The sequence below is a fragment of the Melospiza georgiana genome, chromosome 3 (assembly GCF_028018845.1).
Source record: "Melospiza georgiana isolate bMelGeo1 chromosome 3, bMelGeo1.pri, whole genome shotgun sequence".
NCBI lineage: Eukaryota > Metazoa > Chordata > Aves > Passeriformes > Passerellidae > Melospiza > Melospiza georgiana.
Genome location: NC_080432.1, coordinates 79,427,345 through 79,454,817, shown reverse-complemented (window position 1 = coordinate 79,454,817; position 27,473 = coordinate 79,427,345). Strand labels below are relative to the sequence as shown.

The 27,473-nt window shown below is 37.2% G+C and overlaps 1 protein-coding gene across 3 annotated transcripts in view; it reads right to left on the bottom strand.

Annotated features, from left to right (window-relative positions):
* HS3ST5 (heparan sulfate-glucosamine 3-sulfotransferase 5) overlaps positions 1 to 27,473 on the bottom strand; it is a 192,690-nt gene that overhangs the window by 101,482 nt on the left and 63,735 nt on the right. Inside the window, exon 1 of one of the 3 annotated variants that reach the window (XM_058021251.1) lies at positions 19,203 to 19,244. The exons of the other annotated variants lie outside the window; for them this stretch is intronic. The gene's annotated coding sequence lies outside the window, so the exon portion shown is untranslated. Of the gene's footprint in view, positions 1 to 19,202; positions 19,245 to 27,473 lie in introns of those variants that run through there. 3 annotated transcript variants of the gene reach the window in all.

The following is a 27,473-nucleotide window of genomic DNA, read 5'->3' as shown; positions in this document are numbered from 1 at the left end:
GCTGGGGAAAACAACTAAAAAAAGATTGATTTGATAAATGAAGATTGTCAAGGATAGGCAAGCTAGTGACAGAAGATGCTTCATTGAGAAAGGAAGATGAATGCTTCAAAAACTTTCTTTTCACATTGGTGAATATCTTCCACTATTTCTATTTAACATATCAAGATTAGAGCTATCTGAAAAATGAATTGGCTTTTTAGAAGCCAATTAGCATTAGTGAATAACCACTTTACTTCTCATGCATATCAGTTTTGGAAATTAAGTGTACATCCTTATGGTGCTCAGACACCAGAGTCGTAATAAGACCTTGAAATGAGTAGAAACTGCTCAATATATAGACATATTGAAATAATGCTACTTGTGATAATGTTTCAAAAGGCTGTGGAGAAGAGTGACAGAGCTTCTGTGGATGCACAGAAAGTTTGTTTAGCCACAAACCTTGGCCAATACATCTTCTCTTGCAGCACTAGTTTGCAGCCCTAGCATGTCCTAATTATCTATGAACCTATGAGTTACACAATGCAGCCAAGAAGACTTAAAGGCAACCTCCTTCTCAGTTGGGACTTCCACTGACATTAATGCGTATAATTTGCATAGAGAGCTTGAAAATAGGGTTCAAAAAGTTAAGCAGAGGCTCTGTTAGCTCTTCATCCTGACATAACAAGCTGGACATGAACAATATTGATTTAGCTACGCACGTGTACTACTCAATCCATGAGTTTCAAAGACATGCAGATTAAAAATTTTCTTAGGAGTTCCCGCAGTGCTGGAGCACAAAAATCTTTTGCAGCTGAAAAACCTCTTTTGAATTAAAATATAAGCAGAGTATTTCCCCCTCCTCTGATAACAGAGCCATATTTTCTATTCTTTTGTGGTGATCTTCCCTGTGCAATTAGGGCATGCATTCTAGGTTTTACTTTTCCTATAACTTGAGGCTTATTTTAATTCATTTCACAATGAAAATTGAGGTTCTTATGTGCTCCCTTGACTCTGGACTTTACAAAACTGCAACAAAATATCATTGTACCTGAAGAACTCTGAAATCCTAAAAAGTACTGAAAAATACTGAAAGACTGAAAAAAACCCCACAAAACAAAATACTCACCAGCAAAACATCATCTTTTAAAATCAGGTGTTTATGGAAAAGGAGCTCTCTTGCTTTCTTACAATCCCCCCTTAATTTTGCATAACAGCTATGGTTAAGCGGCAGATTGGGTGGATCTGACATAGTGTGACCCAAAAAGATCATCAATGGCCATTCTCTGAAACTTAAGGTGCTCTCTGCATACAGCAGCAGAGACTGAAATGTCTATCAGAGGCAGCTGGATGCCAGAAAATGGAAATAGTTTTGTGGATCTACCAAAATGCTGATGTTGGCTCAGCCCCTTACATCCCCTTGCACTAAGGCTGACGTGACTTCTGATGTTAATAAATCCTCATAAATTCTACGTCTGGTTTTCTTAAGGGATCAACAGCAAGGCAATGAAAAAGGCACCAGGCAGAGTTGAAATAAACATACAGACATATTTTCAGCAATGCTCTCTACCCCCTGCCCTAAACAGGTACAATTTCAGTACAGATAGGGACTGACGCATGGCTGAGGAAGGGTTTAATCTACCAAGTTTCTTCCATTTAGGACTACTTTCAGAACTACAAAGAAAGAATCATTCTTAAATCAATATCTGAGAAGATCTATGTCGAGTAAGTGCTTACTCCTTTCTTCATAATCTTCTCTGGAGACCTGTGAGACAGATGGTTCAAAGAACCTAACCCTCATTTCTCCAGAACAGAAGGCTTTGCCCTTGGGCTTATTGCTGTCACAGCATGCATATAACCTCCATTTCTCTTTTTCTGAAGCTGAGCTTGCCCACCAGTTGTAGGCCCTGTGGTGACTCATATGGACAATGATTATTTGTCATCAAATAAGCTTAAAATTATACATAGCAAAAAAGCAATAAAAAATAAAATAAAATAAAATAAAATAAAATAAAATAAAATAAAATAAAATAAAATAAAATAAAATAGAAAAATTATGCAAAAATTTATCTTATTATTTTGGGGAACAAATTTTAAACTTTTCCAACTAGCTTTGCTGAAAGTCTCAAGAGTAATCTTATTTGCAAATATGTGTATGCAAATGAATTGTAGCTCTCAAATGTGAACTTGTATAGACAAACTTTCAGGTTCAAGAACCCAGGTGTAGCAGCTGTGGTCATTTAATTTCTACAGACACATTTCTGATGAAACAGATTAATTTTAAAATGTGCAATATGGACAGAGATGCAGCAATTTACACTGCATTTCAAACAATTCCTGCTCAGCATTGCTAATTAGGAAATCCCAGGAAAACAAGAAATATGATACCTCATAGAACTGTCAAAAGGCTGAAAACCAGCAAATTTCAAACACTCCAAAGAGAAATTCTTAAGAACTCCCAGTGCAACAAATCTGTTCCATATGAAAGCTTTATAGATCTTGTTCAAAGCTTCAACAAATGCAAATATCATCACTGCATATAGGCTCTGAGCTGATGTCATTTGCCATACCTCCATGGAAGTCAATGATGATACATTGATTTCCACTAATGAGGGTCTGACCAAAAAAATTGCTGCATTCATTCACCTAAAAAAAGCATTTCCCCCCCCTCCCCACCATGTTCAAACTTTATTTAGCTTTTCTCCAGGGGTGCAGAAATGCTGAATTAGCATTAAATACATTCAGCATCCTCACCCAGAGCTAAGTACGCCATAAGTTCAAGGAGGGAACAAGAAATTCACCACTGTGTCTCAGTCTTAGAATAGATTGAGATAATCACTGTCATAGAGATGATGAAAGGGCAACACAGAAGGTGTTCTGGGAAAGTTTTCAGTTGTCTAGGAAACCCATGGCAGTAATTGGGAAACAAGTTAGGTAGTTTTAGGACTCCAGATATAATTACAGTTATAGCATTTAAGAAGAAGGAATAGTAGAAAAAAGTTTAATTGGGCAACCCCTCAAAAAATTTAAAGAAGAAAACTTCAGTGAAACAAAATAGGTTGGAATAATAAAAATAATTAAAAAAATGTGCTGCTGTTTTAGCAGTATTTTTTAGTCCTATCAGAGTACTATGTTTTTTCTGATAAAGTGAAGAACGGAAGTATAACTTTTCTTAAGAAGAGTGATGAGTGACCCAGTTTTAGAGGTAGCATTCATACTGTTATCCTCTGGGTTTTATGTTTAAAAGATTATCTTGACATTAGTAAAGAAGCTTTACTGTATTTTTCCCAGTTAAGTTTTGGACTCTGCATTTACAGGGAAAGCTAAGCTGAGAAGAGAGAAGAAAAAAAGGTTTCCAAACAAGAGTTCCATTAAAAAAGCCCAAACCCTTTTAAAGATACACATTTCTGCAATTTCCTTTTGGATTCTATTTCTTTCCTCCTCCCCCCTCCAAAAGCACTTGTGGGATGACTTATTTGATATTATCCCCTATCCAGAACTCAAAAGTTATGCACAGGGAGGCTCCTTAGGTTGCAGCAATTTTAAGTAGGACACTTGTTCTCCCCACAGAAAAGAGCAAAGCCCCAGGCACCCAGTGTACTTTCCTGCCACTTGTCAGAAGTACTCACTTTGGTTTAGAAGCTGGGAGTATACCAAAGATGAGAGTCAGGGCTGTGACTATTTAAAGAAACCATTTTATTCTTGCACCTTGATAGAACTGGAACCCACATCATGGTCAGGTCACAGAGTTCTTTCATTAAAAAAATATTCTTTCACCAGTGTCACAGACACAAAATTATTGTTATCCAAGAAAGTATAAAAGTAATTTATGCGAGAAAAATTAATTTACCAATCCAGGCATCAGTTAAAAACATACCCATTTTGCTCACATGTATTTCTTTCTTGATCAATATTACAAAGAGGGTCCTTGTTTGAATTTTTCAGTAACCTAAGTCTAGCTGGGAATGAGACTTGAATGAGATGTTGTTTGCCAGGCCAGATAAACAGATTCGCTCTCATTTCAGTGTTTCAAAGGCTGTTTGCAAATTGAATAATTGAATACCTTTTGTTCAGGGACGACTTGTTCTGGAGGGCTTACTGCAGTGGCTACAGCCTGCACATGTTGACCTGAAATATACCACAAACAGCTTGATTTAAGGCCAGAAGGAAACTTGCACCCTTTACTTTCCTATGAGAGCAACTTAGACATGTAATGTTATTATAATATCTTTATAGTTTTGAAATGCAAAAAGACAACCATATAATCATCACGTTCTATTCTACATAATTACAGTAATTTTGTAACATATCCAGAATGTAAACACAAAGGAAATGTAATTGCAGTTTTCCCCAACAGCTAGTAAAATCACTGTTTTAAACTTAAACCTACAAAACCACTGTCATTCCTTATCCTACTGATGCCTGGAACAGCGGAAAACAATCTTTAAACTTTGTTGGTTTATGAAATATATTGATTAAACAGTTGACTCAAGTTAGAAATTTCAAATACTGAAACATCCCAAGTGATATAAGTAGAGTTTTGCATATTGTCAGTGGAACAAAAGAGCAGAGAGCAATTGCACAAAGTGGTTTTGATATCAATAGGCTGAATTGTCACAGCTATGAATCATCATAAAAAACTGCTGTTACAAGTAATACAAAACTTTGTAAGACATTCTTTAGTGAATCATATATTTAAAAAATCCCAAAACTAAACCCCAAACCATTTAACTTCTTTTATCATTTTCCCCCCTATCAGAATAATATTACACAACACAGAAAACTAATTTTCGCTTTCTAGTGCCCTATTGTACATTCCCTCAAAAGAAATATAATTTTTCTCTTTTTCTTTGAGGTAGCTATGAATATTTGAGATAATATCAAGACTAAAATCACCCCAGTATTTTGATTGATTGGAAGGTTAGTATCCATTGAATAGGATTTTTTTTTTTTTGTGGTTTCATATTATCACTTGCATTTTATCTACCTTTTTGTTATTTTCTCAGAACATGCTTTCATATCTCCAGAAGGGGGATATTTAGTAGGGAAACAGTATTGTAGTTATCTCAGCTTTTGCCATCAGGAAGACAGACACTTTTGTGTGGGATAGGTGGGCTGCAGGGACACAGCACATCGGGCTTCCCATGGTGAGGGGAAATGCGACTGGTGCAGGTAAATCAGACAAATGGTGTGCTCTGCTCCCATACACAGCCTTCTGCTTTGCTCAGCACTCAGGCTGCACCACACACAAAACTGATTTATACATATTTTAAAGAGGAGGTGGTGCTCCAAAGAGGCTGGGTGGCACGGAACAGAGCTGAGTGGTGGCGCAGACATGCAATTGTTGGAGCAGGGGAGCACAGCTGATTTAGCAGGTGCATCTGTAGCTGCGTGCAGGACACCAAGGATTTCTTCCCCACTGTCCCAAGGGAAACCTCAGCTCCAATACCAGCTGCTAGAAACATTCAGCTTTGCAAGTTTGGTTTTTCTAATATGAAAATCGCATTAGGGACAGAACTGAATGATGAAACTAAGCAGTGAAATTTCTTTCCATTATTGAATTTTTTTTCTTGGAATAAACTGGGATCTATTGTCTTATAAAATTGTAGAAGTCTTGCAGCAGTAAATACATAAGACAAAATTATTTCTTATTCATGGATCTGCTGGCAGTTTTTGCATGATCTTGGTTAGCTCTTCAAAACAAGCATTTAAACAGCCAATACAAATTTCATGAGATTATTTGACAAATAATTACTTCTTTTTCTTGTTCTGGACCACTTTATCAAAAATTCATAGAAAAGAATCCATAACCCAATGACTTTTAAAGACAGAAGATAACATTATAGGTTTTCAATGTAATCTGAAAACACATTAAGATTAATTCTTCGAAGAGTTTCTATGGAGCTTGGAATATGGTAAGTGTAAAACCTCAAAATCTATGATGACAGTTAATCATCTAACACAAGGGAGTCCATTTCCTAAAAAAGACACCTCCTTGAACTGAGCTGCTTTACCAAGCTTTAAGCTTAGAGCTTAAAGATTAATTTAAAAAAATACCTCAGTGAAAGATGGTTTTGACAGATCTTTAGCATCCCTCATGTCTTATGCAATACTTGGCAAGCGTTACTGCATATTTAGAAAACAATAAATACAGTATAGAAAACCTGCTCTGAAGGGATACAAGGATACTTTTTGGGTGTTTTGCATCTATGACCTATTCCTAGAAAAGAATACCACTTAATAAGAATTTATACTGTTTCTGTATATGTGTGTGATTGTAAATGAGTTTCAGTACCAAAAACACTCCAACAGTTGACTAGTAGCTGTGAGTTCTCCCAATAATACTGAACCTTTAACACCCATTTTAGGAATAAGTGAAATAATTCTTATACAAAGCTCCAAGGATTAAACAGGGAAGAAGATAGTTTAGAGCTTTAGCATTCCCCACTGATGAAAAACTGGTTAGAGCCAAAGATTTACCTGTGTGAAGACAATCTTTGGCCAACAACCATACCAAGAAGCTCCTGCACTGGGCACAGATGTGTACAAAGCTCAGTCATATGAAAAATAAATTGTAATGAACCCACAAGGGAGTGAGCACTGAGGAAGAAGGGGAAAAACACTCAACAGATGTAAGATTGATCGAGGATGTTATCAAACCAAAAAAAAGACCAGGAAAAGGCATTGAGATCAGAAAACCAAATAGAAAATGGAACTGATATCTGCATAGGCTGGGGTGTGAAAATTGATTTTACAATAATTTCTGCCACAAATTTTATGTCACTATAGTATAATTTTGTACTCAACTCTCTATTGTATCAACTCTTTCTTGTTTCTCCTATCTAAAGAATGAGTGTCCTATACCTGTGAGATGCATTTTCCCACCATGTCCAGCTAGACCCTTCTGATTTCTCAGCAATGTGACTGCTCTGCTTGATGAGGGAAAGCTGAACTTCAACTGAACTTTCACATCACATTCAGGGAATGCATACAGAAATGAATGCTGATGGTGAGCATGTGCTCTGGGAGGTGGGTGAGGGCCATTCTGTGAAATCTGACAGATTTTACTGCCTTGCAGAACAGTTGGGTCAGCAGAAAGCACTCTCAACTCTCCTGGCTTACGTGGGCTGTGCTGATAATGATAGGACTTTATTAGTCCTCCATCATCACTCTGTGACATTCTAAGGATTTTTAACTGGTTCTCTTGTCATATCTCTTCAAGAGCAACTAGCAAGACCCTGATGGGACTTCCAGGAAAGAAAACCTGCAGGAAGTCTGCAGAAAGGGACTTGTCTAAGCAGATGGTACAGACAGAAATCTTCTTTGCTTTATTTTCTGGCTGAAAAGGATTTTGGAACTGTGTGTGTTGGGCAACACAATGTAGAGACATTTGAGCTGAAGGAGCATCATAACCCTGGCCATGCTCTCAGGTTTTCTCAGTAGACTCTTATTTTAGGCACAAAGGTGCTGTTCCATCTCATGTCCTCCAAGTTGTTGGAAGTGAATGAATCATCTCAAGTCAAGGGGATCACCATGACATACACATTCTACAGCTTTTTTATCCTTCACTGTCTTAAGCACCTGGGATCAGAATTCATCCAAACAGAAGGGTAGACTCCTATTTTTTCGCACTTCTTTCCTATTGTGGCTCTCCTATCCTTCCTCCACATCCCTCCAGGAATATACACACTGGGAACACATTTTCCCCAGAACTCTTGTTACCCGTCCTGGATGAAATGACTTCTAACTTCTTTGAAGGTGATGTGTTGAAGATTTGCAGGTCAGAGAACACTGAAACCTCACAAAATGTGACAAAACTTTATGAGGAGTTAGGCAATTTTTAATATGGAAAAAAACTTCCCTTGTTTTTGTTTTGGTTCAATACAAGCTTATTTAGAATAAAACACTATTTTTCTTGAGCCCTTACGTCTAATGGTGTTCTTTCCTCCACCAGTGTACCTCAGTAACATAGCGCTTCTCAGAAATTGACACATAATAACTTCTGTTTAAGAAGGAGTTTTATTAATAATTTCTTTTGGCTCTGGAAAATAAAAAAACAACCTATGAGACCTAAAAGACAAGGACTATTTTCTTTGGCCTTTGATACAGTGTGAAGCCTTGCAGGAAATCTTTTAAAAACAACATTACAACAGGCCAAGCAACAACAGAGAGGTTATTTTTTCACCAGTGGTGGTGCTTTTGACTCCTGTAAACTCCTACTGGTAGCTCTCTAGGACATCCCAATCTGTGATGTTTACTCCTTATGCCTCCAGCTCTGGGGGCAGGGAGGAGCAAGCAGAACTGTGGTTTTACCAGAAGAATTAAATTGGAGACTGCTATTCCTAAACCATGACAGCTATCAATCTCACTCTTTTCCACTATGTGAATTTGTTCAGCAACAATCATGGGTAAAAAATCATAGAATGATTTAAGTTGAGAGGGCCCTAAAAAATTATCTAGTTCCAAGTCTTCTGCCATTGACAGGGACATATCCTACTTGACCAGGTTGCTAAATGCCCCATCCAACCTGGCCTTGAACACTGCAAGGGATGGGGCATGCACATCATCTCTGGACAGTCTGTTCCAGCACCTCACCAACCTCACAATTCTGCATACCTACCTAAATTTTCCCTCTTTCTGTGTGAATTCTTTATTCTTTGTCTTATTGCTATAGTTTCTGATCAAGAATTAAAAAAATATTAATCAATCCTATGCTATCAAGTCCAGTGCTCTTATGCAGTAGGGAACTTGCCGTTTTCCTGTATCTATTACTCAAGGTATTAAACTCACCAGGAAACTGGAGCTGCTCTTAGAGATACTGCAACAGATATTGCCCTCTAAAGCCTTGAGAAAGAAAATTATCCCAGGTAAGGGAGAACATTATTATGGCTGTTCTGCTGACTGCTATCCTTTCAGCTGACTTGCAGGAAAACAGACCAAATCCAGAAAAAAAGTGGTTCTCTGAGGTACCAGCCCCACATCTCATGTTGCCCCAGCACAATTTGCTGACACCAATGTTAACACTTAAACTGGTGCTCCACACAACCCTGTTTTCTCTGTGGATCACTGGCTGGTACCTACAGATGTGGGTAAGACAGATACATTTTTCCTAACACTGCAAAGCTGATGCTGTGTGGCTTTATCAGGGATAATGCTGACTCAGCAGTTCCACTTGTAGATCTGCTCAGTCTGCCAGAACTCCGATGAGGGATATATACATTTCAAATGCTCTAACTCACAGTGAAATTTATTTCTTCACAAATAACACTGATTTCTACTCTGCACTTTTCGCTGCTGCTGCTGCTCCCATAGACAATACCGGACGAGCTCTGTGACAGTGATTGTAAACCCTGACATAAACAGCAGGATTGTTATCTGTCCTTCAACAGATAGGAGCACTGCCAGCAGGAGCCTGTTTAAGCTTATTATACAGGCAAGGTCATTTCACTCCTGTCAAAGTTTTGTTTTCAAACTTCTCGGTGTAAAGAAGTTTTCTTCATTTCTATTATCATTCTCCTGATGTTTCCATCCACTGATGAAACTCCTCCAAAGAAAGGATGAAATGTGGCAATTTTCATTTTAGTTCCTTAGCTACATATGTTACTTCTACCTTATAAACAAATATGTATTACTTTGTACAGTCATGTGTTAATCTCTATAGCAGCCAGCACAGGAGGTTATGTAGTCATCTTTAGCACTCTGCAGATATGTGTTTTCCAGATATGTGTACTCAGAAAGCTTTTCTCCCTGGGGGGGCTTCTAATGTGATATTTAGCTTGAATCCTAATGCAGCTAAGCTCCATCAAAACCATGCATATGGACTCAAGGGTAACTGTAAATAATGCAGAAATAGATCAATACTAATCTTGACTTGTTTGTGTGTAATTCTCACAGAGCTCTTATGACTCCAGCCACATCCTGTGCCATGGATGTGACTGGCTGCTCATTCCCAAGCTGTGGCAGGAGTATGCAGCATCAGCACTGCTCTAACAGATCATATGTGAAATGCAAGGAGAATTGCATTCTCATTCTCTAAATATATATAAGGATATATGGGATATAATCTCTAGAATATATTATTTTCTAGAGAAGAATGAAGTTAAAGATGTAGAATAATTAACTCTAGTATTGCTCACTACTGTGGGACTTAACTTTCTGATCCTATTGTGTTGGGTGATTGTGTTTTATTTATCCAACTTCTCAAGAATAAACAGACTTAGAAAACAACTATGGCTTATACTAATTCTTGAAGGAAGTAAACTGTTTTTCTTTATTGTACCTGTTATGTTAGTAGACTATATTTGTGTGTGGGTATTTTATGTTATAAAAAAGTCAACCATTCACAATCATGTATTGAAGACCATGTGAATCCTACTATTTGTTGCGCCCTATTAAATAATAATTAACATTTAGTTCTTAGAGTGTGTATTTTTATTTTAAAGCTGGAGTCCCATAAACAAGCACCTAATTATCCTCTAAATGTGTTCTATTTTGAAATAATTCTGATTTATGCAATTTCCTGGACAAAGAACTGCCTTCCACTCCTCTTCCCTTATTCTGTTTATCTGTTGTGGTTTTCTTGTTTTATTTTTTTCTATTCACCAGCTCCTTTTAGTAATACCAAGCAAAAAGCCACTTTTTCAAACATCACAAGAGCCTTATATTGAGGAAATCAGCTCCTTGCAGGGTTCTAGAGGAATATTTTGCTCATTAGAAAGTAGCAGACAGCTTGCTGACGAAGGTTCTAATAAGCAAATTAAAGAATTAATACCATGAGCTCAGGGTTTTGTACAACACAGCAAACCGTATGCCGCAGAACTTGGGATCTCTTTCCAGCTGTCAACTGCCAGGATCCCTGAGTTCCTGCTAATTGGCGACACACCAAGGCAAACAAGTCAGCTAATTCCAGAGCAGTGAACTGATTAACTCAGGGCGTGTATACATATTTATAAAGAGGGTGTTGCTTTTGTCTCAATAATCAAAACTAGGTTTAGTTTCAATTTTAAAAGTTGTGCACTACAAAAGTAGTAATGGCACAAAAAACCCAACCCAGGACTAATTCTTTCAAGTAAATGTTTGAAAGCTGTATTGATGTTAAAAATAGAAAATGTGTATGTATATAGAAAACTGGGATTGATCAGTCATTGTATCATTCCTGTCTACTCATAAAAGCACCACAATTATCTTTCTACTATAAGATAAAGACATTTTACAATATAAAATTTTCTGTACTTTAATCCTGAACAATTAGATTAAAATAGACTGGTTTTCAATTTTTTACCTCTTTAAATTCATACACTTTTATTAGAACACCATAAGCTGAAAAAAAAAAGAAGTCTTTTTAGATCTATAACACCACAAAGTATTTCCTTTGATTCTTTTTAGTGTAAATAAGAATGTTTGTGTCGGCAGGTGCCACTCTCTACTGTTGTGTACACTGGGCAGTCTCTTGGCTCCACGGGGGAGGAAGAGGGTTTGTTTGCAGGACACAAGATCCTGTAGAGCAGCCAGGAAAGCAGCTCTACTCTATGACCAGAATTTTGTGATTTGGTAAAGAAAACAAACCTAAAGAAATCATAGAGCTGGAAAGGAAAGCACATTGATAGGTATGCTGCAGAGTGATGGCATTAGATGCTATGGATGGTGAAGACAATAATAAAGCAAATTCTGATTATATTTGACTCCCATGCATGCCTGATCTCCTTAAAAATCAGAATGTGCATCTAAGGATAGGCCCATGTCAAGGTCACCCTTTTTAAGACCATGCTGAAAGAAACTGTGGTCTCTTTTCAATATAACAGAAGCACAAAGAGTTCCGACAGCAGAAGCTGAAACCCCATGTCTGGTTAATAGCAGCACTGTTTCCATTTTAAACCAGAAATTGGTGTCTTGTATAGGTACTTCTGGTCCCATCATTTCTGCTTTCCTGGTTTCAGTGTGGCTCAATTGGAAGAGAGAGCTGGAAAATGTTCTAGTAGTCTGCCTTGCTCTCCTGAGGAAGGGAGCTATGATTTTAAACTTCTAGAAGATGGGAATGGACTTGAGATTTAGCTTCCAAATTCCCAGCACAAATCAGTAGGACTCATCCTTGGTTAAAAGTAGAATTTTTGTGCTGATACATGGTCAACTATCAGTGATTTTTCTTATTTTTGAGAAAAAAACCCAAAACCCTATTTTCCTCTCATAGATGGACAATAGTGTTTTAATCTATGGTTTGTCCTGTGTTTATTGGTCAGGTTCTCATATATTTATTTTTATGACTTCCCAATTTCAAGTGAACCACCTTGACCACAACTAAGCTTAAAGTGACGAAAAGATTGGGGATATTGTTGTGTTATAGAATGGAAGATCTTATTCTAATACTACCTCTCCATGACTTCCTTTATAATTTAGAGCAACTCTACACTAGCAAACAAACCTTCTATGCCAAATCCTTGTTACTGTGAGTTTCCAAACAACCTTTTTTAAACACAGTTTCTTACTAGTAAAATGCTATACCTGGCAATTATTTCTAAGTATTTTGTTTTTCTTCTTTTCCACACCAAACTAGTCTTAATTTTAAATGACATTCTCTTCCTGGAGGTCATTGTGTCCCTTCTGAACACTGTCCACACTCATTAAATTGAACCATTGTATAGGACAGAATGCTGCTATGGCTGCAGGCAGGAACAGAAATCCTAAAAGATATGTATTCAAATATTAAAAAATTATATGCAATATTTTCTCTTTCCGGAATAAGCAAATCAACAGAGGAAAGGGTTATGCTTATATAAAGTGTCTCAGCTTGAGTGTGACAACATTAATTATCCACTGTAACATGCTGATTTATAATTATGAAATCAGTAATTTAATTGGCATCTAATGCAGTAAAAACATTCCTGCCACTGTCATTATCTGAGTGCCAGTGCTTGACGCTTTCAAACTTAGTGTAGCTGTCAGAAATTGTTATTCTGTTAAACACATATACTTGCAAAACTGATAACTATTTAACAAAATTGTTTTAAAAGGTGCTACTACATGACTGATGAAGGTGCCATCTACACATTTCAAACAAATCAGCCAAACTCACTGCTGGTCCTCAAACACTTCTCACTGTTGGTAGAAATAGCATTTATACTCCTTGGGAAGAGAAGCTGCCACAGAATCCCACCATTGATATTTGGATCACAGATTATGTCATTCTGAGTGTCAGAGCTTAATTCCTGGGTGTAACTTCATCGGTGTGTTTGTAGGTTTGTGATGGGTGATATAAAGTAATCAATGCATCCATCAAAAGCTGAGAGTGGCCACTTTGAATGAAGCACAGGTGAGCAGTACAAGAGCTGGAATCAGGTAAGCCAGCTCACTATACTCGAGGTACTATATGTTAAAGAGCCCTGGGGCCTAGTTTTGCTCCTACTAGTCCTTTCACTCCTGAACTAGAGATCACAGCCAGAAGAGCAGGCAGTTCTTCAGCCTTGTGGACTTGGGTGAAGAGCCTGATCTTCACAGAGGGAGTCACACAAAGGAAATATATCAAAATAACCTTAACAGGACAGTGATCTGCATGAATGATGCTCTGTCAAAAGAAGAATCTAACTTAAAAACTGGGTACAGCAGGTGGTAGAAAGCAGAAAGGAGAATAAAAACCCAGTGCTGTAGTCAGTAAATCATTGTACAATGGTTTCTTAGCCTTGCTCTACATGACATATTGTGCCTGTGTAACTATTTCTGTGATGGAAGGGATTCCTTCTACTGAAATTGTTTTACATCTCCAGCTGCTAATGGGTCTGAAGTACTACCACTCTATGCAGTTCATTAAACCCAATGGGAATAGGCCTGGTTAAACTAGATATAACTGATGACATAACAACTTGAGCTGCTGAAATATTTAGGCATAATTTTCAGTTATTGCATACTGGACTTTTTTGGCTTCGTAGCACACTTGAAGTGCTGCAACTGCTGAGTGTGAACAAGACCATTTTCTCAGATAATTTTAGAAGAGTGTCAGTTTCTCAGAGAATATGTCATTTTGATATAAATAATAGTATTTTATTAAAAGCTGCTAAACTAAAGATAGATATAAGTATAACCAAGAAAAATATAGTATTACCAAGAGCACGGCCTATGAGGATTCCTGAAGGCAAATAAAGAACTTCACATTAAAAGTATCATGCTGTCAGATGTGTGTATATGGAGTAGGATTCAAGTCATATTAACAAAAAGTTAAACAACAAACTTCGGTGGGAATCCCTCTGCAGCAGTGGAGACATGCATTTCCCTGGGGTGATCCATCCATTCCCAAGGTAGTGTTGCACAGTCTCTGTGCTTTCTGTCACAAAGGGCTTTCTACTTGCAATTCTACACCCTTTCACTTGCAGCTCAATTCTCTCATTGAAGTCACAACAGAAGTGTTTTTGCATTTTGTTATGACAATATTTTCTCATGACAATATTTTCTCATTGTTGTGTGAATGACCACCACCATTGTGAGAGGCACCCTTCTTCCATCCTTTCCCAACATTTTGCTTACTCAATGGACCAACAGCACTGTGCCCAGAAAAGCTGAGCTTGAGCATGTCTTGAAGACATGAAGACAAGTTCCAGGTACTACGGGAACTTGTGTGCATGTGTGCTGGTAAATCCCCTGATGCTGATGGAATCAGGACCTGAGCATGCTCAGCTGTGGATCTTGTCACTTGTCCCCACTTTTCCCCGGAGAAATTTTTCATTTTCCCTTTTCTTTCTCTCCCGTTTTTGTCTTTGCCCAAAAACTACTCTAACTGCCCATATATGCCACCAGCTATGCAGCCTGCTGATAAATCTTTGTGCATATAAATCTGTCTCCTTTGTGCCAGAATAGGTGACTGATACCTTCCAAACACCTAATTTTCTGGCAGCTGGAGTTAGGTCAAACAAATCCCACCCTCAGGCAGTGCTAAGATGGAGGGAGCTGGCAGAAGCCCTTTCCTGACATCTGACTTTTAAATACTTAGCTTATGTGCAGAGTCCTGAAGACTGTGAGCAATAGGATTACAGCCTGTGCTGGTAGAAGAACTTAGTTGTTCATGCTCAGTCTCTCCAATATTTCCTACAGCTTCTGTTCAAAAGTAAGCCTCAGCCTCACAAGCACTTTTAAGTATGTGGTACCATTAATAATCACAGAAGAATTGGAACTGTGAGAAGTAAACTCTCAAGTTTAGTACTTGTAACTCAAGACTCACAAGATGCTTTGATCAATATAAAGGTAATTAACTGGAACATAAAAAAAATTTCAAAAAATTTAATGTAAAAACAAATTGTCTATTATTTAGACAATTGGATAAAAAACCCACAGGAAATGTAAAAGGATGTGGAATACTTAATTCAATTCCTTTGTGTATTTTTATTATCAATTGTCATAACTAAGAAGATTCACTACAGCATCATCCCAATTTTTAATCACTTTAAATATAGATTTGTGAAGTATTACACAATTACCTTTTATTCTCCCTTTTCTCCCATAAGAATTATATAAAAAGAACTGTTTTAAAAATAACATGCTGCAATACATAATGACCAAGTATTTATAAAATATTAACTGTTAGTGAGGCTCCTCAGAATAATGAATTGTTACCTATTGTCTAATGAAAATGAAGCCAATTCAAAGCAGTCACTGCTGCAAAGATATCCACCACAGCAGAGGGTACAGTTTGTAATGAAAAATATTACGTCTTTAAAAGAATAAGAAAGAAATCTGAAATGAAAAAAAGTTCCCATTTAAGTACACAAAACACAAAAGTCTTCTGTTAAGGCATTCTGAGAGATGCCTGACCCTCCAGCCTTCCAAAGCAGGCAGACAGTAAGTGAGACACAGCAGAGGAAATTAGGAACACACAGACATAGTTATGTAGTTTCTGGAGCAGAGCTGATTCATATTCAGTCTGAGAGAAGCCTAGGGAAAAGGCTAGCCTGGCAGAAGTAGTCTGTTAAAACATTTGCTTACTCATTTTGTTATTAGATATAATCCATAATTGAGCATTAAGTACTTTGCTCGAGACAACTCAGTGTTGAGAGTGCTCATAACTTTTTGTGAGTGTCCTAATGTGCTTTTCCTAAAGAACTAGCTTCTAGGAGTTATTTTTACTAAATTGTTGAGTTATAATTGTTAGGCATATTTCTGGCCTCAATAGCTGTGCTAAATTTTGAAAATATTATCAGACAATATAAAACCAGAAGGCAAATAAAAACAAGTGTTATTGGCTTGTTTGGACTTATTTTTACATTGTGATTTTTGAGCAGCAAGGATTAAGCACATGCTTATATGTTTTGCTAAACTTGAGTTGATGTCTCGTGTAAAGCAGAAAAGAGAAGAGGTGTGAATAGGAGACAAGTAGGACTTAAGGCTTGAAAACTAAGGGCTTTCTGGAATTGGGACTTGATCTGCCTTTTGTATGAGCTAATTTAGATTCTACTTTGCTAAAACACAACTCAGCAACATATTAATTTATTCAATGTGTTTGAAAATAATTAGTGAACAAGTCAAGAAATACAATTAATCAATGTTACAGTATAGTATGTGTCTGGAAAAAAAATCTACAAAGTATATAGGGAAAAAGTAGCCTTCATTTATATTAAAGAAAACTCACTTCACATAAATAGTAAATGTCAGTTAAAGCCAAGGGAAATATGTACCATGTTCAACAGTATTAAAACTGACATAACATGAATGATTGTCAAAAACTGATGGTATCTGGCAATGTTAAGAAATATTAAATAGGCAAGAGATTTTTTTTATACTGTTTTACGATTTTTGACAGTTTATATACCTAGAATGAAGGTTCATTTATAGTTGTAAAAATGCAACCTATTCAGTTTTGTTTCATATTATCTGATTCACTTGAGTAGCTATGAAAAGATAATTTGGGCTCAAATAAAGGCTTTTGTAATTGCTGTCAGTTTGGCCAAGTACTGTTTTTAGCAATCTGGACAAAAAATCTGACAGTATACTTGGTTCAACACAAAATTAATAAAGGCAACTGAAAGCAAAAGCTGCTTCTTACAAGGGGAAGGCAAGTGAAAGAACCTGCTATTTTCATATATTTTTTTTCATCTTTCTCTCCTGTTAAGGACTAAAATCCATTAATTTTGATCTACAAGTTTCATTTGCATGAATGGGTGCCTCCAGGAATTACCTGTATCTTAAATACCAGTTTTTAAAATGAATAACAGACTCTTTGACACTGAGTGTTGGCTCAACCCCCATAGACTTGGGGTATGTGAACACAGCAAGTTGTTCTCTTCCATGTATATTTAATAAAATATGGTTGATTGTCACTTCCTCTTTTAGCCAAGCGACACATAGTTTCTGTTTTCCAAAAACTAATCCTGCTTCTTTATTCCACCAACCCCCATCTTCTCCTCACATGCCAGTTTCTATTCTGTGAGATGAATGGAGGGAGGGAAACAATGGTACCAAAACTCCAATTCTGTGTCTTCAATTAGTTTATATAATTTTATTTGACTGTTAGGACCAACATTGCCTTAGTATTTATGGAAGATGATATATCTATCTGAAAAAGAACTTGTACCTACATAAAAGAGGACTGGAACTAAAAGTCCAAAATTCCCACACTTTGCTTCCCTTATGGAAGATAGAAATTTTGGCAGACTATAAAAATTAAAGTATTATATTAACCAAAGAAAGTTTTAGCAAGAGAGAGATATTTGGAGGATGTTGTATTGTCTGAAGCTGCATGTGCACTTCAAAACAGAAATTCTCAAAAATATGCACTATAAATATGCACACTGGAATGAGAAAAAGAAATTGAAATCCATAAGGCCATTCAGAGCCACTGCTTCTGCTGTCAGAATTAATGCTTTTTTCCTTTCTTCCCTAAGGGTTGATTGCTAACACTGTACAGCACTAGAGGCTTCCATCAATGTGATGAAAAAAGAAGCTATTCCAAGACCCAAAACTTACAGTGCCCCGCTCAGAGTTGTATCTACAAGATCACATTCTTCAAATTAAATGTTTTCTGGTAACTTTTGCATTACAATATCTTTTTTTCCCCCCCAAAACACTACAGTCTGAACACCAACAACCCTTAAAAGGAAAGCAAATACAATCACATCATTTTGAAAACCCACACACGCACACACACACACATGCACACACACACACACATATAAAAAACATTCACAAAAACCACAGACATTGAAACAGTAAATAAAATGGTAAAGTCAAAGCTGCAAGAGTTGTAAGAATGTGAACAGAGCACCTCACATCAAAGGAATATTTGTGTAGTGTTCTTCTGCTGCACTCAGATACATGAGGGAAGACCCATGGGTCACATCCTCTGGGAGAGGGATGTGGTTGAGTCACTAAGGCAGGATGCAGAGGGCAACTGGCCCCACACCTCCCTGTGCCATTCCAGAGCAGCTGTACCACTCCTGGTACACAGCCCTGAACAGAGCCATAGAGACATCTCAGCTCACCCGGCATTGATGAATCTCAGCAGTTTTTGCTGAAAGAGCAGCTCAGTCTGCACTTTCCTTTGTGGCTTTTTCCATCCATTTTTGTCTGTCTGGAACCTAAAATATTATCCACTGAAACATCCAATTTCACTGATGTGTAAGCCTTTGTTATCTGAGTGACTTAATAGGACTGCCTAAAAACTAGAGGGTTTTATTTGGAACAGCACCTCTCCTTTTGCAGCAAGGACACACCACTGAAAACACCTTTTGCAATTCCAATTTTCCCCAAATTCCTTCCAGGAGGCCAGAAATCATCACAGTACCTTGCATTTACAACACAAGAAGACATAAAAATATTCCTTCAGAAAACATACCGGTGCACACAACAGTGTATAAATAAATAAACAAATAAACAAACATAAATAAAACATTAGAAATAAATAAACATTAGAAATAAACATTAGAAATAAACAATGTTAACGTTGTTTATTTTTTGCTCAGCAAAATGACCTTTCTTACCCTAAAGAAGGTATCCAGAAACTGCAGTAAATTTGGCAGACAGTTCTGAGGAGAGGTTGCATAGTTGGGGTCTCCAAACTAAATGAATTTTGTCCCAAGTTTAATTAATAAATGCAGTTTGTATGGGAAGATAGGAGGCAAAAAAAGTGCTTTCAACATCACCTGTCTTAGCGAGGTAAGATTTTTGAGGCAATGTGCTCTAATGGGGTCTGGTTTATGTTCATCTCTTCAGTTATATAATGACAGCCTTTAGTTATCTGACTCACATCCTACCTCTCAGTGTTAGGTATGAATCAAATCCATCCCTGGTCAGAACGAATTATCCTTTGTCACTCGAACACCATCTGATGGAACAAGAATTATATAAACTTTCATTTTAGGCAGTTTCATTTTTTCTCTCAGTGGCAAAAAAAAAAAATCTTTAAAAGTTGAAAGCAGAATTAATTATGAATTTACTTGTTCATGTAGAATAATCTGTCTTTAAAATAGCTCAGCATTGAAATTGCCTCAAAGGCAGAAACATCTGCTGCAGAGCAGAAGCACATACACCCTGGCTAAAAACAGAAACCTGAGATTTTACTGTTTATCAGCTTTGCCATTGCTCCTACTTAATATTGGTGCCCAATTGCATTGCAAGCATGATAGAAGTTTAATGATTACACTGAGTGGCACCTAAAACACAATATGCAGGTAGAGTGAGTATGCGGAAGCAGAAAACCAATGTCAAAATGCATTCATGTAAAATGTTACAGTCCTAAGAAACCTGCCTCTTCAGCACAAAAAGCTCATGCATACATAGATCTCAGAAGGATTGTATTCAAGAAACAGATGGAAGTTTGCATATTTTTCAAAATGAAAAGTGAAGAAAAGGAAATAGCCTGCAGAGAGCCAGGCAGTCCAGATCGCTCACCAGTAGCTTACCAGCTTACCATTCAGGGACTAGGAGGGCAGGGAAGGAAAAAAACCCCAAAAACAACAGCAAGCAAAATTTGCTCACCACAATAGAGTGTAGTATTTGACACTGGGATTATTAATTTCCCTTTACAAGAAGGAAGGAAAGCTCATTGTGCTGGGGTGAGACACTAGCTGTGCAACTGAATAGTGCTTGCAGTAATGACTAATCAGCTAAAAGGAGCCTGCAGCAGGGAGCGAGTGTGCTACACTGCCTCTTGCCTTGCAACAGCAGCTGGGTTGATTTTGAGAGAGTAGAACTTCAGCAGAACCTTTCATAGCAATAGGAAACTGCACAGGAGCAGGTAAACACACAAATACACCACCTCTGACCATTCCTCACTACTTGGAGGTCAGCGGGTGCCTGTGGGTCTCTGGGAAGCTTTGAAGCTCTGCCTGTGCATTGCCCTGAGCCAGTAGCTCCCAGTTTTGTTTCCACCATGAATGGAGCAGTGGGGACTTGTTCTCCTCACAGAGGCTTCTGTTCCTCATGGTTTCCATGCCTGCTCACAGTAACACAGGGTGAAGGCAGGTTCACCAGGCAACAGCTCTTGTGTTGGACAGACTCACTGGGAATTCATTGCTGTTTGCTGTTCCAACCTCCTGCAAAAACACTCCTGGTAGGAGCCCTGTTATTATAGCTTTCAGCACACATGCACAGGCATGTTATAAACAGCCCCTGATCTTCTGGGGTAATTTCTGGAGGGCCCCAGAAAATGGAAAAAATATGAAGAGCACAGAGGATGTGTAAGTATAAATATTCAAAAAGTAGGTGGGGAAAAAACAACATAGTAAACTTAAGGGAAATGAAAAAACACAGCTTTGTGCACCACAGATATCCAAAGTGATGTGAAAATGGCTACTTGTGTTAACTGTACCACAGGTGACATGGTGCTCTGTATTGCAGAACAAAGCCTCGTGTCACCTGTGGTACAGTTAATTCCCAAGCCACATAAATTCCCTATTCAAAAGCAAATTCATTGACTTCTTTAAATTATTGGCTTACAATAAGGGCACTATAACATATGTTTTCTGATGTAAATTATTGCAACTATCCCTCTCTCTCCCTGTACACAATAAAGGAAAGAAAAGAAGTGAAAATGAAATTTTAAAAAAACCCTCTCTTGTATACCTGAATATCAGTCTTATTTTGCCTCTGATAACAAACAGGAAAATCCATTTAAAATTAGTCTTTTTGTGATGTACACCTAAGAAGCAGACAGCAGAATTTTTTAGCATAATAACTCACTGTTAGATTTCCACTTTCCATGCACCAGTGACAGGAAAGAGAAGAAACCACATCTGTGCTTTTTAAATAGCTGCAAACTTAGAAAAACCCTTCTAGAAATAGGGAAATCCAAGGTCCCAGAAAGACAGAGTAGAAAAGAGCTTGTCTGAAGCATTTTAACCACTGATTTAGTTCTGGCTGTGTTAACTGCTGACTCTATTAAATCAGCTAAAATGACCACCAGTATGATCCTAGCCCATCACTGGTTAAGAGATTAAAGAGACTTGGACGTCCCTGGTTCTTCAGCCTGCAGAAGAGCTCCACTACCTTTACAAAGGAATGAATGCAGTTCATGCAAGTGGAAATGAGTAGAGAATGGTCATGTTTAGCAGTGGATTTATACAACACACTGCCTGATGAGCTGGAAATCAAGTTCAATTCAAGTGCAACTTTTTTAAAATTCAGAAAACCGTCCTTGGAAAAATCACTCATAAAGGATTTAAACAGCAATCAAATAACAGGCTGTGGTACTGAGCCCATAATGGCAAAATAAACAACACAGAAGAAACATACTGAAAAGCTACAATAGCTGATAAGATGGAGTCACTATTTGTTTTTTTCCCTCTCTTGTTTTTTCATTGCATCTTCTGGACAAAGAAAGCGGAAAGCCCTCGCCAAGGAGTTCCCCTGTGTCACAGTTAGCTCAAGTGCTTTCCCCAAGTCCCACTGGTGTAAAGGAACATATTGGCAGGGAAGGGACATGGTTATACTGTTCTGGCAAACTCCATCTGGCATATGTGTCCCAGGGGTGCTGCAGACAGCTGGCATTAGTTTTAATAGTCGGATTCAAATCTTTCTCTGGATCAATGTGTACAAATCAGACCTGTAACTCTGTTTGTTGCTGTGTTCCTGCATGTGGCAGGCTTTGCCACAACTGGAAAACACAGAGTTTTCTTATTTGCTCATTTTTAAACCCAGAATATTATCCACTTAAACACCAGTCACTCAGCATCATCTTCCCATTTTTGTTGTTCTTCTAGCAGAGAAATCAGAGTTTAAAGCCCTTTAAAGGGAATCTATCTCAATCTGTCCTAATCTGCTGAAAAAGAAACCATTATAACCATAGCTCAATCCCTACAAACCCAGAATATTGAACTCTCCTGACAAAAAGATCAAGTCAGTTAAAATGAATCACTTCTGCTAACAGCACTGAAGACTGACAACAGACTGCATCAAATGTCCCTACAAGGTTCCCCATAAACAAAATCTGCCTGAAATCATACCAAACAAAATCTGCCTGAAATCATACCTGAAGAAGCTGTATGCTATCTGAAAAGATTAAATGAAGAAAAGTTTTTTAAAAAGCTAAAGCTGTTACTTCTTTCTTTTTCATAATTATCCTGAATGGGTACTTTAAAAATTAATTGAATTAATTATTTTAATTAATTTGGTAATCTAAATACTTATCAATACTAGAGCAAGGAGCTTAATATGTATAAAATAGGTGTTCATTGCAGACTGTAATTCAAGACTGTAGTGCAATGCCACAGAAACGTGGGCAACATAAATGGCTAAAAATGTTTATAATGATTTAAAAAGATGCCTATTATCTATTGCTGGGGAATTTTACTAGCAGGAAGAAGTATAGCAGCCAAAAGACTTCTTTCACATCCCTACATAGGGACTAATAAACTGTCACCCCAATACTGCAGACATTAGTTCTTGGGAATGGTCCCATTGAAATTCAAAACCTCAAATGTTCTTCTTGAATTATGCTTAAAAAGGTTTGATTTTTTTTTTTTTAAGAAAAAGCAACTTTGAAATCATTCCAATATCTAAAATAATTGTGGGACAAAATTGCTGCTTCCATATAAAATTCATTCTATCAGAAGAGTATTCAAAATTGTCTTTTGAAGTTTAAAAATGCCTTCATTTATGTAAAATTTGCTAATAGTATGAATAATGATACTGAGCAGGGCTGCAAAAATATTTTTTAAAACAAGTGTTGGGTTTCCCTTCATGCTGTTTTGAGTGACTATTATTCTCTTAACAATTACATATCAGAGCAACACCAATTGAGCATTAATTCGAATTCTTTCACGACTCAGCTACTTAATCTGAAATTAGTGTCAAATGTTTTTCTAGCAACAAATACGGGTTTGTTTGAGCAGCTTCTATGTGGTATCATATCCAAATGAGGCAATTCTATTACTTAACACTTTAAAATATGATCAAAAGGGTAATTGGTCTTGAAAAAAACCCCAAAGCCCAAAATACTCCCTCTTCTCCAATCCAATTCTTTCTTCTCTCATGGTTATGTGGGAAACTATTCAAGTTTGACTCTCTAAGGAAACAAATAAAAGAATGAGATCGCTTTTTAGATCTGTCTGCTGTGGCAAGACAAAGGAGATACAGATATTTGGTGGTATGTTTCTTCCATTATCCATATACAAAATATTGTGGTTTATGTAACAGAACATTTTATCCCTCTCTGAGACACTGCTTTGAGTGAGACACTTGAACTGCCTCTCAGTCACCACTGTAGTGCTTTTCTGATATATCCATCAGAACTTCATTGAACAAACTGAGATTGAAGGAGGTGAGTGTGTGTGTGTAAACCTTAAAAATGGAGTGAGGGGAAAGAATGAGAGATTGGCATAATGCAGTCAAGAGTGGAAAAAGAGGTATCTCTCATAAAAGTGGTGTCCAGAAGGTATCAAACTTGACTAATGGCACTTCCTTCTTTCAATTGCAAAGGCATTTGAAGCAACCTTAACACTAGTTTGTTTCATTAATATACACTCAAATAATCTCTCTGCATATCCCAGAGTTTGTCAGTTTTTTCCCCCAGATAAATAAAGTCATTTTGACAGGACCAAGGTAGACATTGCAATGCGAACGACTTAAATTGTAATAGTTGTGATCAAAATTCCCTTGCTTTTGCTGGGAACATTTTCATTGACCTTGGTGAGCTTTGACTGAGATGTAAAGGAGATTATTAAAGTATTTTGATTCAAAATCTAACTAGAATGTGAAGATTAAGGGACAGTTTTGTAGCTGCTATAAAGTTTCATAGCTCTATTGACTTTGAGAATGTTTAAATAATTTATACTAGCAGAAGGTTTGCCTTCAAAATTCACAAACCACTTTCATTTCCCTTCTATTAGTCTTCCACACTGTACATACCACATTTTGGAGAGTAAATATGAATGTATGGTCAGTACTTTGACTTTTATTTTTTTAATATCAGCTCTTGGAAGATGAATAAGTTGTGTCCCCATTGATTTCCTGCTGTTCTGTATGTGGAGCGGATAATAAATCCATATCACATCAACTGTGCTTTAGAAAAAAATGCACTCTGGATTTTCGAGCACATAATTAGGTCAAAAAGGCAGCCTGGGTAGCTGGTTTGTCTGGAATCAAAGAGAGTATCTGGAAACAAATTGAGTATAGCTTGTAGACATTTTCACTGACACGATGACTGAGAATTTCAAATTTGTATATATTTCAGTAAATCCATAAGTAATAAAGAAAGTAATTTGGGGAATTTTTTTGAGAGAAAAATCCAAAACTTTTGATTGCTATGAGTTACTGGTGTAGGAAACAAAGAGCTCTTTTTTAACTCAACAGAGAAGAAAGATTTGAGTGTTCTGGTAGGGAAAGATTATGAAGTTGGGAAGCATGCAGGTTTTTACCGGAATCATAAAATAGCTTAGATTTAAAAAGACCTATGGAGGTCACCTGGTTTGACTCCCTGCTCAAAGCAGGGCCATTGTTAGATTTAGATCTTACTTTGAATTTAGATCATGTTGCTGAGGGTAATATGGTGTCAAGTTTTAAATATCATCAGAGAAGAATCCTCTCCCAGCTTCCCTGGGCAGTCTCTCAATGGGCTTGACCCTTGTTACTGTAAAAGAATCAAAAAATGATTGTCACAGTATTTGACTGAAATATCAATTATTATAACTCATGCCCTTTTGTTTTCCATCTTTCAGAGGAGCCTGGCTCCACCTTTCCTTCTATCTGCCTTTCCATACAGCTCATCTGCTTCATTCCCTTTTTCATTTTGGTGGTCATCCTCTGGACTTGTTCTACCATGTCACCATCTTTCATGTGTTGGGAGCCCAAAACTGGACACCTTTCTCCAGAGGAAGCCTCACAAGCCTCACCAACATGAGGGACACGGTCACTTCACTTGAATGACTGCAAATAACTCGGTGATAGAGGTTAGCCTTCATTGCCTCACTAGCACAGAGCTGACTCAAGCAGCACATTGCTGACCATCCTCAAAAATAACCCAGGGCCAATCTTTTAAGTGTCAGGGACTGATTTTTAGCATGTCCCTTCCAAGTTCTTTAGCTATGGCTGAGTAAATATCTTCCCAGGTTCCAGCTTGCCCTCTAGTCAGACTTTTTGCTTGTGGAGGGGAAGTTACTTAAAAAGAACGGTGAAAAAAATGATTGTCTATTGAAAAGTTGTCTATTCATGAGCTTGCTTAGCTGCTGTTCTAGTTTTTGTTGTGAAAGTTTAAAAAAACATAGGTGTTGAAATGCCTTTGAGATATACCTACCTATATTTTAAAGACTGTGGAATGTTAGACATTAAAACAACCATGGATTATTAATTGTGCAATAAATGGCTTTATTATTCACCGTACGGGTCATGAGGTTTCTCAAAGGAACAGGGAAAAGGAAATGTATGGTCAGTAACATGTTCAGGATACTCATGCAGGCACCAGAACTTGGATGAGCACTGGTATTAATTGGTAAAGAAAAACATTGGAAATACAGATTGCACCACACCTGCTATGTATACACCTTACGTAACCTTATGTACATGCTACATAAGGCTAACTAACCAAATAGATTTTTTTTCATTTCTATTAAGTGTTCACACAGCATCTAAGTAAAATTGAGTTCTTCCACCTCTGTATGGTGAGGTAAAAACATTTCTTTCAGATAGGAGTGTTACTTCTGTTATCTGTGCCTTTGTCACCTTGAGACAAGGCTGCCAAAACAGACACTGTGAAATCACATATTTGTGAGATAATTTTGAAGCTAAAAACAAGTTGTGAATGCCATTCCATGAATATTATGAGGCAAATCCTAATGTGAACACACAATTATAATAGTTCAAAAAATACACTGGCTGTTAATTTAAGAGATGCATTTGAACTTTTAATATCTTTATTATTTAGATCTAGGTAAACTGTCTCTCTATAAATTGTAAGTAGACCTAGGACAGTGTGAGTCTGTTAAAGCTGAGCTATATATCAGCAACAATAGTATTTAGAACTGCTCAATCTTGGACTCATTATTGAGTTTTGGTTTTTTACCATACAAAATTATGCAGTTTTTTAAACTGTGGAAATATTATCAAAGACATAAATTATATCATACATAAAAAAAATTTTTACCAAGCCAATCTGTTCAATGTGGAGATGACCTATGTAATTGCCTTCTAAATTTTTTAAAATATATAATTACTTAAAAAAAGATCTTTCTTTATAAATCTTTAAACTTTGTTAGATTCTAAATGACAATAAGAGTGATCTAGTCAAGTCAGAAATGCCTCTGGTTTACACACAAATGTTTGCAAACCTATGGCTTGTAGACCTGCAGCTTTCCACCACAGTGGAAATCGGGGTGAAATTCATAACCTGATCTGAAGCTCATTGAACTTCTTATTTCAAGTCTTTGAAGCTGTCTAGTTCAAGAGGCTTTAGGCTGGCTTTATAGAGGAGGTTGTTTCTAAAAAACAAATCTTTGCACTAAGGTACTTGTAACCGGAAACGGCACATTTAAGAAATCATCATCTTTTTAATCTGTCCCAGCCATCTGAGCTATGAAAAATATCAGCAGAAGACTATTTATAATGTTATTTCCTTTGTTGGAGTGTTTTAGTATTACTAGAATCACTTTGGGCTCTCCACGCATAAAGGTCACTGATACAGAAGTGTCTCAGGGAACAAGCACCCCCCCTGACAGCTCCCAGCAGGCAGCTGCTCAAAGGACAGGGAAAAGAATGGAAAGTAAAGTACTTCGACTCCAACAGGCTACTCTTTACATTAATATAAATTATTAAAGCTGGAGGTGGCCCTTGAGAATTGGAAGACTAAACTAGGTTTTTGTAAGCTCCACTGTTTCACTTCCCACAAAAGAAAGAGGAGATATCAATGAATCGCATTACCATCACCAGTGAAAATTTTTACTGCATTATTCTTTACCTTTTAAAAATACAACCACATTGGGGAAAATGGTATAAAAATTAGTTGCTGCGGTAGCTAAAAGAAGGCTTTCATAAGAAAGCACAAATCTAGCCTATTTTACAAACTTTCTAATCTCAAAACAATGTTGCTATACTAT